Source organism: Zosterops lateralis (assembly GCF_965231275.1).
Source record: "Zosterops lateralis genome assembly, chromosome: 4".
Taxonomy (NCBI): Eukaryota; Metazoa; Chordata; class Aves; order Passeriformes; family Zosteropidae; genus Zosterops; species Zosterops lateralis.
Genome location: NC_139765.1, coordinates 68,436,700 through 68,448,830, shown reverse-complemented (window position 1 = coordinate 68,448,830; position 12,131 = coordinate 68,436,700). Strand labels below are relative to the sequence as shown.

The 12,131-nt window shown below is 39.8% G+C and overlaps 1 protein-coding gene across 2 annotated transcripts in view; it reads left to right on the top strand.

The window, feature by feature from the left end:
• CELF2 (CUGBP Elav-like family member 2) overlaps positions 1 to 12,131 on the top strand; it is a 376,889-nt gene that overhangs the window by 164,226 nt on the left and 200,532 nt on the right. The window contains exon 1 of one of the 2 annotated variants that reach the window (XM_083859038.1): positions 11,162 to 11,268. The exons of the other annotated variant lie outside the window; for it this stretch is intronic. The gene's annotated coding sequence lies outside the window, so the exon portion shown is untranslated. Of the gene's footprint in view, positions 1 to 11,161; positions 11,269 to 12,131 lie in introns of those variants that run through there. 2 annotated transcript variants of the gene reach the window in all.

Genomic DNA, 12,131 nt, shown 5'->3' with positions numbered 1-12,131 from the left:
GTTAGCGTTTAATATCTTCTTTTTCTTAAAGAGCGTTCCTATTCTTCTCATGGAAATATTAAATTATTTACAAAGTTCCTGAGAAACACAGGGGTGAGCTTGAGAAGGTGCAGAGCTCATCTCTGCAAGGGCACTTTATGGCTTTTAGAGGATTCCAGTGTTTCATTTCTGGCTGATGTGGTTTGGAAGAAGCTTCTGCAAACAAACTGATGTGAAGCTGCTCATTCTGCAGATGATCAATGCAAGAAGCTGGCGCTGAGAAGGTGATATCCTTTGAAGTCTAATGATATTAATGTTGACTCTTAAATATTTCATAGCTGTTACTCTTTTGTAGTGATTTTAGTGCTTGAGTTAAGGAGCACAATTTTTTTTTCCTCATCTAATTTCCATTTTTCCCCTCTAAACTGCCTCACTCTGTGTGTATACAATACACATATGTAACTTCAGATTTAAACCGTAGGGATCTACGTGCATTAAATGGATAGTGGTACACCCCACTAATTAATTAAACTTTTTTTTTTCCCCCATGGGTGTCAAATTTACTTTTTCCAAAGGCTGTTTGTTAATACAGTGCATGTTAGAGGCAGGTTTTTTTTCAGTGGAGTATGTTGCTGACTTTCTCTGTTGCCCTAGTTAACCTTATTCTGTCCATCTGTAGGTTACAGATGATTCCACTTACACTTGTAACCTGCTGTGAGAGCTAGGCATGAAAAATAGTATAGATACCTCAGGTAACTCTTCGGATACGTATCTTTTCTTCTGGATATTTTTAATGTGTGTTTTATTTTGTGGGAGGTAAAATCCTTTGTAATGAATTTGCTGTGTTCATATAAAGCAACATGGGTTTGTCATACATTCATTATGTGGCCTTTCTTGGTATTGTTTTTTTTTACTTTTTGTGTGCCATGATTCTGACTTAGCCATTGGCAAAATATTTGCATCATACTTGGATACTGGATGGATTTCCACTGACACTAATGGACAATCTGGTCAGGATTTAATTTGCCATCAGCATAAAGCAAAACTTCCTTTTTGTTGCCTTTTGCAAGTGATCAATGGATCCACTTAGATTATAACCTGGAGTTAGGAATAGAATTGCACGTTAATATCTCATAGCAATAAAACAACTGTTAGAGTCCATTACTTTTCTGGGGAAAAGAATGGGATTTGTTAAATTTTAACTGCCTCAGTAGTGTACTGGTGCACATATAAATGCTGATGAATGAAATCAAGCAATTAGAATTAGAAATTAATAACACAAGGCATCTAGTCATTTCAGCGAGTTTGCATTTTGATTCTGATTGATTTTTCTAATATTTGCTAAGTGCATATGTATCCACAAAGGCTTCATATCCATATGCTGTATTTTTTAAATGCTGGCATGTTGACTTCTGGGAGCTAGATCTGTTATTTGACAGCATATTATGATTTAATTTCTGTTATCTGAAAAACTGCACCATTAAAATAGCTGATGCAGAATTTAAGTATGTCTGTTCATTGTTCTCTTTCTCAAGGTTTTGGAAGTTACACTTGCTGCCTAGCACTGTAAAGCTGGTTTACATTTCAGGCAGGGTTATTTTTCCTCTTTGAATGACAGCAAGTATTTGTGTGCATGTATGCAAGTGTGACATGAAAACACGAAGATAGCTGCCTTACAGTTCTGTTTTTGCTTTTTAATTGATATTTGGATGATATAAAGCAAGCAACTGCCATATGACAATAAAGTGGACCAACTTTCCCAGCTGGATGTCATATTTGACAAAGTATGTAACCAGAGAAACTGTGAATTATGTAAAGTGCTAAATAGGATTCTGGGTGTAACTTATTACCCTGCGGGCTGGAAGATACTGCTTGTTATTTACTTGCACTTTCTGAAGCAACATTATTCTGGGTGTTTCTCAGAAGTGCTAAACTTCGTTATTGGGGGGAAAAAAAATATCGAGGAGTGAGTGTCATACTTCTGGTTTCCTATGGGAGGTTTTGGAAGGCTGGCTGTGAGTAGTATAGAATATGATTTCTTGAATTCTTGTCTGCCATGCCTTGCATGTGTCTGCTCTGCTGTCGCCAGGTAGGGACCAGGGTGAGCGAGATTTCCTGATAGCTCCTGATGAGGACAGATGCTGCTGTCTGGGTCCACTGAGATAAGAGTTCCTTGGGCCTCTTTGGGGTGGTGGCTTTGTTTTGTATTCTGTATTTACCTCACCAAGGAATATCTCATTTGCTTGTTGATGGTGTCCCTTTGTGGATCTTTTGTTTGTTTTTTTGGTTTTCTTTTTTTCAGTTAAACTGAATCACATAATTTATTTTTACATATAGTTCTTGAAAAGCCAGTGTACTAACATCAGGAGCTCGCTTTGCTGCATAAACCTAATTCAGCCTCTCTGAAATAGACATTTTAAATTTTAACCTCAATATAAAACTTGCTACTTTATTTTTTTTTCTGCTTTCCACACTGTACCTACTGTTCTTCCTCAGGATCCCTGGATTTGTTGTTGGGCCATGTGCAGCCCATTCTTATTTACCAACTACCACAAGTGTCGTAGGTGGTCTATGGAGGCAGCCAAACCTTTTGCAGTAACATTCAGGTTGTGTTGGGAGGTTTCAGCCACATGAGGGTGTATGAGTTGGTTTGGTTGTAGGAGGAAATAGCCTTAAGAAGGACCAGATTTGGTAAAGAGCTTTGCTCTTGTGCTAAAAATTGTTGCTTTGTGATACATTAGACTGGACTTGTACAAGAACTCGCTGCTCAGAGCAGATAACTGGAGTCATAGTAGGCGTCTGGTTGGTGTTTGTGGGAAGGATGCATGGCAGAAAAAAGTTCCTGTCCATCAGTTGTTGGGTGTTTTTGCTAAGATGAGGCAATATTAGCTGCTGGATCAGACTCTGGGCTCAGGGTTGTCTCTGCTGTCTCTGGCCCTGCAGGTGAAAGGACAGTCCAGGGGACCTGCCAGATTTCCATCTTCTGGCAGAGGCAGCTCACCTTGCCTGTCCCTTCATTGACTGGAGGGGACAAAAGGGAGTGATGCTTTAAATACTCAAGTTTTGAAATAAATACTTTCAGCTGGTTTCCATTTTTTATCTCTGTGTTTTCAGATGTGGTTTGGTTTTTTTTTTTTTTCCCCTTCATGTTTTTTTTTTTTGGTCTTTCGAAGCTGATGGTGCTGTGCAATGGGAGAGATGGATGTTTTCTACTCTTCTATGTGTGAGCATTATGCAGGGTGGAGAAAGTCCTGGGAGAGGCAGCAGTGTGGCTGGGAGAGACAGTCTTGCCCTTGCTGAGTCTTTGATGAATGACAAACCTTCTCTTTCCTAAAGATCTGTCCAGAGACTTTCTTGCTCTGGCAGCTAGCAAAAGGCACTGTATTTTTCAAATTCCTGCTGAAGGAACAGGGAAATATCAAGAACTAGAAAACACCTGCATTATCTCCTCTTACAAAACCTTCCTGACTTCTTAGCAGATCAAGGGAAGACCTGGTGCATGCCTCCAGGAAGATTTAAGGTTTCAGCTCATGGGCATTTTCCTGTGTAAAACCTTGTTCAAAGTATGTTGGATCAGCTGACAGAGCAAGTCTGTGGGGTGCAACACACTGGGAGCTGATTTTTCCCATAATCCAAATGTTTTGGGGGCAAAGAAAGGAGAGTGCTGCTATGGTGGTGACTCACAGGAGTCTCGTGCTGCTGTGTGCTTTAGTTTGACATGTGAAGCTCTGTTCCGGCATGAAGACAGAACACACCACGCCACAGGTGCTTGCAACCATGAGCATGTGACTTCCTTGGTGTTCTGTGCTCATTTTGAGCTTTAAGGTCTGCAGAGCTGGGTGATAAGGACAAGAGAATGTTACTGTGCTGGTGTGGTGGGAAGGCCTTGCAGAACCCCTGCAAAATGACAAATGTTGTGTCAAAACTTCAGGAATCTAATAGCTTGCAAACAGCTTATCCTTCTCCAATTTTTCATAGGTATTTTATTTTCACATAAATTCTATGTGATGCCTACAAATGCAGCTATCTCCAATTACAATTCTATGATCTTTTCACTCACATGTGAACCTAATTCTTAAATTTCTATGGTGGCTTTGAGACAATGTAGCAATATGTAAAGTATTTGAAAATTCAGAAGTTTAAATACTGCTGTTGGAACTTTGGTCCATCTGTCAGAATTCAGGCAGTGATGTAGCAGTTGCTGCCCAGTAATTCCTATTGCACAATGCAAAAGTATTAAGCTTAGTAAGAAGGTGCTAAAAACACGACCAAACTGAATTTTCAGTTGGTTTCCTGTTTTTAAGACTTAGATTCAAACTACAGTGTGAACGTAGAGCTTTCCATCTGGGTCTCATCAGTTAAGGCTTATCTTTTGGTAAATCTAATAATGAGTTTCTGCTTACTAATTTCATTGCAAGATTGTAGGGTTTTTTTTTAAAAAATAACCATTGAGACACTCAAGTGAAAAGGAAGTTTGATGTGTGCTGTGTGTTCATTTTGAGTGTTTAAGCACCTTAATGAAAAAAAGAAATGTGAGATTTTCCCCTTCTTTATAAACTTGTCCAGAGTCTTAAGCTAAAATGTGGAAAATTTTATAGCCTTCAGTGCACTGTATTCAAGTTCTGCTTTTAAAAGCTTAAAGTAATTTTTTTAATCAATATACCATTTCCAAAAATTTTCCAATCCTAAGTATCATACTTCTATCAAGTTTTGTGACTCTTTTCATTCTATGTAGTTGATCATTGTATCCTAGAATTACCAATTAAGAAGAATCGAAGAAGTATCAAAGAATTACCAATATAATTCTCTACAATCACCATTATTGTTTATGTCCTTCCTAAAATACTGCAGAGCTTTAAAATACCATCTTTAAAAAGATGGGTTGTTTTTTTTTTTTCAGTTTTTATACAGCAAGTAACCAGTGCTCAGACCCAGGCCCTTTTAAAATACCTTGTTCTGCTGACCATAGTTGGATATTCAATAATCTCATTTTTCACTAGAAATCTTTGGTTTTTCTAGAAGTTTTCATGAGACTTCGTGCTTTCAGTTTGAATTTAAATCCTAGTGATTTTTTTTTAATATAAACTTGTTCCTAGCATTTGCTCTGTACCAAAATCCAGCCTTTTCAACTTTTCCAGATTTCTTTCCCTGACTGTGTTCTGCATCAAGTTCAGCCCCGCTTTTCTGTCTTAGTTAACCTTTTGCCCTGTAAATATTCGTTGATGGAAATTTTTCCTGGTTGGCTCAGGTTTGTGATAGTCAGCGAGCCTGGGATGATAAGGAAACCCTGCTGCCAGCGTGCTGAGGAAAGCATTAAACCACAGCTGTACTCCTTAGTGCTCCTGTCTTTACCTGCCCCAATCGCATGCCATTACACTTGATTTATCCAGTGTAATGTGATCCTTGTACAAAGCCAAGCTTGGTTGTCATAAGGCCTTCCATTTTCATGCCTTTCTTATCTCTTTCCCAGCTGCATTTTCCCCAGTGCAACAAATAGCTCTGGTGTAAAACTTCTGCAGTGAAAGGAGCCAGGAGTAAATTTCTGCAGGTTGGGTTTTGATGGGACTTGGACAGATAAATGTGGTTGGGATTTTTTTTAATTTATGTTATTTTTTTCCCTTTTAGTCTCCTGCTTTCTGAGTTCTTTCCATGATATTAATCACTTTGCTTACCTCAGTATTGGAGTGCTGGAGATATGAGCTGTGAGATGCACCACTCTGTAGCATATCCTGTAATCTGCCTGTTTTCCTGATCTGCCTTGGGAGCCCAGCTGCAGCCACCTCAGGCTGCCTTTTGGGGGGATGCAGGGGGCAATTTTGCATTTCCGTGAAGCTGTGTGTTTAAAAGCTAAATAAACTAAAATATGCACAATTCTTCCATAGTCAGTCCCACCAGGACACCTTCCTCATCAAACTTTGACATAAAACAGCTCTTAGCACTGATCTTTGTGTTGGATGGAGCTTACAGTGTGTTTAGCAAAGAAGGCTTTCATCCATGTGTCCTTGCAAATTAAAACAATTAGAGAGCTTAGAGAAAGCTAAAACAAGTTCCCACTGCAAAATGGGAAGACGTTGCTAAGTTCAGGTGGTGAGGAATAACATCATGCCTTTAGAAGTCTTTAAATAGTTTGAGAAATGCCAAATTTCTGTGACACAAGAGAACTTAAAAATCTAACCATATATATTTCTTTGCCTTAGAAACTTTCTTTCATGTTTTAATTTTTTTTTCTTTGAAGCCACATATACTGAAAACTTGCTTTGCCCATTTCTAGAGGGGAAACCCAAGGCTCCCCTGCAATATAATTGGTTATGTCCTTCCAGTTTAGATTTTGATTTGTACTGAGTATTTTTGGGTCCATCAAAAACATGACTTGCAGTCAGAATGTGTGCCCTTGTCAACATTTCAGTAAGCAGAGGTCAAACCAGAACATGAGAAAACAACTTACATATTCATAATTGCATAAATTGTCCCAAAAGAAGGACTGCTCAGTTAATAGTTTAGTGGGCACCATGAAGATGTCAGCTGCTCCTTTACTGATAAATTTTATTTTATTTTGCATTAGCCTACATACTTTTTCAGGCAAGAGAATTAGTGTAATCTCTTTCAGAGGGATAGTGACACGAGTTCAAGGCTACAAGAAGAGATGATAGCACTGGATATCTGTTAGAAAGGAAGAAATCTTTGAAATATTCCATTCACCTATGGACTAGTGATTAGAGATTCAAACAGTCCTCAAAACATTGATGCAACTTCACTGTGTCTGTAAGTCTATAAGCACTTGCCTCCAAAACAAACAAAAAAATCAAACTGTGTGAAGAGAAAATATTTGAAAGGTAAAGCAACTATCAACAGTTACTGCACTGAAAGCATGGCAGTTTTTTAACAGTGGCGATGAAAGAAATGGGGCAGGAAAATCATGGGAAAGGTAATGTAAACTAATGAAAACTTATGTGGTTTCCATTAATAGCTTTTAGGAGGTTTGGAGGAAAAGCCATTTCATAATAGAATAAAATAATAAAGACAGTGATCAGTGGTAGTCAGAGCCACAGATGAAGATGAAGAAACCCAGGTGTGATCCAACATTGCTTGGGTCCAATTTTTGGTGGCATCTTTGTCACTAATGACTGTTCTCAGGAAAGTTTGAGGATTTCTGCTCTAATGAGCTCCATGCAGCCCTGAGCACAGTGGTCAAAATTCTCTAATATTCTTGGTCTGACTACAGCAAAGCTAAACCTGCCCTCAGTGGGGATGATTTGCCATGGTGAATCAGGCCAACCCCTGAGAAAAGGTGACAGGGTTGCAGGGAAGACAAAATGTCAAGAAAAGAACAAAACCCCCACCTGCTTACTAGTGAAAGCAAAGACTGTGACCTAGTTTCCCTGTTTTTCATTAGGGTGTGGTTTAGCAAAGTTGCCACCGTGTGCCTGCAGAGGTGATGAGCCCCAGCACACCTCAGGGCTTCCCAACAGCTGAGCTGTGCAGAGCCCAGCATCATCCCCAGAGCAGATCATCTGCCACAGCTCTGGGGGCAAAAAAAAAAAAAAAAAAAAAAAAAAAAAAAAATAATAAAAAAAAAAAAAATCTACCTAAGAGGCAGCAGGCCACTCCAGAGAAACACAGAGCCCCTGCCAAACCCCCAAGTGGGGTAAAGGCACTTGTAGGAAGCGAGAGGCAAGTCAAAAGAAGAGCAGGGGCCCTGGCAGAGCCTGCACAGGTTCACCTGCCCTGTGTTGGTGCCTCCACCCCTCCCAAGCACAGACACTTGCCAAAGAAAACTGCAGTTTTTATGAATGTCTTGAATTGCAGCCAGGTAATTACTTTCAGGAAATTTTCACATTGCTAAATGCTAATCTATAGAAAGTGAATGAGGACGACAGGCTGGAGGGAGAAAGCAAAAAAATTTGTAGTATAATACACAACCATCTTGATTTAGAAGCTGTGTATAGGAAGATCTAGGTGTGATCTTCAGGGCAATAGTCTGTTCTGTAAGTGCTAATCCTAGGAGGAAGCTTTGCCTTTGGTGGATATACACCATGTCTGCATACTGGACTCAACACATTGAATTTTGATCCTGAACTACCCAAAATTAGCATTGAGCAGTATCAGCCAATTGTAACAGTGCTGAGTGTCAGAACTTTGCATGTGACTTTTCAAGAATCCAAAATACATCTCTGCTGAAGAGGCTGTTTCCTCAAGCTGACTTTCACATTCACTTTTGGTTTTTTCACTGTTATTAATTTATTTCCTGCATTCCATTAAAAATGGCATTTACAGGTCAAGGAGCATTAAAATGATTTCATTTGCAAAAAAAAAAAAAAAAAAACCCAACAACCACAACTGAAAAACAACAGCAAAACCCTCTCTGCCTTTGTTGATTGTGCAGTTTACCAAAGATTTACATTTTTCACATCTGTTGCTCTCCCATTATAATTTTAATCTTGCATGTAAAATTGATACAGCAGCATAAACAATCTCCCAATGGCTGGAGAAGGAAAGCTTAGTAATAGCTCTAAGTATTTTTTTGTCCAAAAGAATATAAAATATCCTGTATTTTTTTACGATGTCACAAGAAGTGGAGAGTTTGACATTATCACATTAACTGCTAATGTATAAATGCAAAACTAATGTACTAGAATTAAAACTTTGTATAATGACCTTCCCTTGGTTCAGCCATTAAAAATACATTAATACTCTGTCTTGCAAATTGGACCTGATGCAGTTTTATTCATCAATAACTAGTTTGTGTGTGGAGGGGGGTTGTTTGTATGAATATCTGTGTTTATTTTCTGGAAAATTATTCTGACTTCATCTTTTGCAAAGTAGAAGTCAGCAACATCTCAGGTGCACTTACATAGCCTTCATTTTATTTTTATTTTATTTGCAAGAATGGTAGCCAGAACAAGGGAACTCAATCTCCCTCCTTCTATCTTGCACTCAGGTTGGCCAGCTTTATCCACTGCTGTGTGCTTCAACATACCCATTTGTAAAATTGGTGTATTACTCATCTCATGTGCAAATTGAGCCTTAATTAACAGATGTTTGTATCTGCTTTCACATCCTCCTAAGAGTCACAGTATGTCAGTGCAAAGCAGTTGTTGCTGGGACATGAGAACATTGGAGCAAAGGCTTTTTTGGTGATGGGGAGCAGGTTGCAAAGGGCTACATGGAGGGTTACTTTATTTTATTATTTTTTTACAGATACTTTGGAATCTTTTTTAAAAATCCCTGCTTGAAGCAGGTGGGGCACAAGACACCAAAAGATACCTCCCACATAATAGGTGTTATTTCTTGCATCCCTCTTCTACAAGCTGCATGCATCAAGGCTTTAAAGCCCTTAAAAGCTCTGAGGTGAACAAAAAGACTGCTGGAACAGCAGTGGGCATGTCTAAGCACACTTGAAGATAACAGCTGTCAGGACACAGGAGATGAAAATGCAACCAAGTAGACAGGCTGCAGGAAAACTTGGCCTTGGGCATTTTGCTTTCACTCCAGCAGTTTTAACCCTTTGTACCCCAGAAATTATTTTTAAAGTTGGGGGAGCACAAAGGAGAAGAAAATCCTTTGTGAGCTGTCCCTAAAAAAATGAAAATACACAAATAACCAGTAAATAGCTGCTGGGTCACTGCTATAAAGTACAGGCAGGGCTGCATTTAGACAGCTTGGCTTTTATCTGATTGTGAGCTGTGTGTTTCCTCACACGGGAACTACCGCCAGCCCAATTTTAATCAGTTGCAATTTTCTTTTTGCGTCTAAATTAGAATAGCTTGGATTGAAGGGGAAGTGAAAAGAAATGTCTGCCAAAGCATTTCTGTAAGGCAAGAACTCTTTCACTTTAGTTTCATCATGCATCTCCAGTCTGATACTCTTCATTTTACCCAAATATTACCAGGATTACTACTCTAGTGTATTTTACATCAGCTTTCTGCTTGCAAAGCTAAATAAACAGTTTGTGAGCCATGCTGGGAAGTCTCCCCACAGACCTTGCTCTTTAAAACATTTAGGTACAAGCGTGACTCAGATTGGTGACGGAGAATGGAAACTTTCAGTTCTGTTGTTGTCTAGAATCCACCTTGATTTGGGAACAACCAAAAATATTCCTTCCTGATGACCGCCCGGGGGCCTCTGTGAGGAGACTCGGGGGTATCAGTTACTGCAAGTAAGCAAACACGTATTTGGCACATGCCTCAGCAGAGACCAATGTACCTCCCAGCCAAGCTGAGGGACCTTAGCAGGACAGAGCTTGATTTGTGACTAAATTCCAACCTGTGACCCAGCAAAGCTCCTCACTCTGCTGAGCCTGTTGCTCCTGCAGTTTCCACCTGCATTATATCCAGTGAGAATGAAAATGGCTAAATACAAGTTTCTGCTAGCATCTGTTCCCATGCCTGTTGTCTGAAACAAAGCCTAATTATCACAGCCCCTTCCATCATATTTTCTTTTGACTTACCCAATTGTCTACATCTTTGATATCTGGAGCATAAATGCCAAGGCTGAAATGTGCATTCAATTAGATGACTCTTGACTGACCTACATAACAGTTCATTCATGAGATAATGTGACCTGGAGTCATGGAGATAGAAGCCAGTTGATTGAGCTGGCTTGGCTGTGTACACTGCAAACTCTCCAGTGATTGAGGAATCATCTAAAATTAGCCACACACTGTACGTTGTGGAGAGCCTTTCAGACCCGGCTCTGTTTCGGTAATATTTTTTTTTATGAGATGGGCGTATAATTTGTCACATTGTAATTCTTTAACGCTTAACTTTATTAGCATGAGGTACTTGGGTATCAAATAAAATGAGCAATTAAGTGATTTATGCTTCAGGTCTGCTCTCAGTTCAGGGCGTAGGTAGCCAGCCTCCCATGAAGGGGTGAGAGCGTGCACAGTATTTACCACTTCCTTCAGAGAGCTGCAAAATGGTGCTTTTTGAAGATGAACCTCGTTGTGCATGTAAATCCCAACTGCCTATTGCTGCGCCACAAGTTCAAATACATTTTTGTATTAAATGTTATTGTGTGTTTGTAGAGGACCACAGGGTGTTTTCCTTAGTTTTTGCCTACTACGTTTGTAAACTTGCAGCTTTCAGCTGGGAGGGAAAAAAAAAAGTTAACCGGGGAGCGAGTGGTTTCAGTGTAAGGACTAAGCGACAGTTTTCATATTGCTAAGCCACAAAGGAAGCTCAGATAAAGGTTGTAGGTCGGAAAGAAACCTTGAAGAGCATGCTCGTGAAGTGAGGCACTTGAAGAAAGGCTGCAGCTGTCACTTCCACATCTGAGGGGCTGTTTGAGGTATTTCAATAATTCTCTTATTGCCTTAAAGATTCATTAACAGAATAATATAAAATTATCTGGTGTCCTCTGCGGCGTAAGTCCTTCTATTTTTATTTTTTCCCTCGGTGAATGTGGTAGGAGCAGTCTGTGCTCTGTCATGCCCAGTTCCTCTCACATGGAGCTGCTTTGGTGCTGACTGATGTGTCGTGGGGAGGACGGGGGGACATTTTGTACAGGGAGGCTGTGGGCTCTTTGAAACACGTTTGGGGGCACAGCACCATGGTTCCCCAGGATTTCTCTTTCAGTAGATGCATCTCGGGGGGGTTTACGTGGTTTTAAGGAGCAGGTTGCTTGCCGCCTCCTTCTCTGTCTCTTCCATGCTTCTTTGGTTAACTCTGTGATGATCCTCTCTTGGGGAGGTTGAAGATTAATCAAAATGCCCAGGAGCTGGCTGTCAGATGTCCAGCAGGAGGCTTCCTGAGAGTCTTTTTTTTTTTTTTTTTTTTGAGTTCTTTAGGGGTTCAGAGGTTTTCTTTATTGCTCGATGTTGTATAAGAAATAATAAGGAAGTGACAACCTGCGCAGCAGTAAAAAGGCATTTAATTCATTTGTTCACATTGTACATTTTGCAGTGGTTTTGTATGATCCTTTTTTTTTTAATGCTGCATATACATTGTTTGGCTTTGAGTGAATAAATTGTTGGGAATGCTGGAGAGAGGAGCAGCAGAGAAACTTTTATATTTTGCAGGAGTTTTTAGGTTCAGACAGACCACTTGGGCTCCAAGCTGAGGCTGAAATTGCACAGGGCCCAATTAGTGCCTGTTACCTTTGCTGTTTGCTCTTGATGGGTTGCAGAGACAGAGGTTTAATTAAGCAGAAAT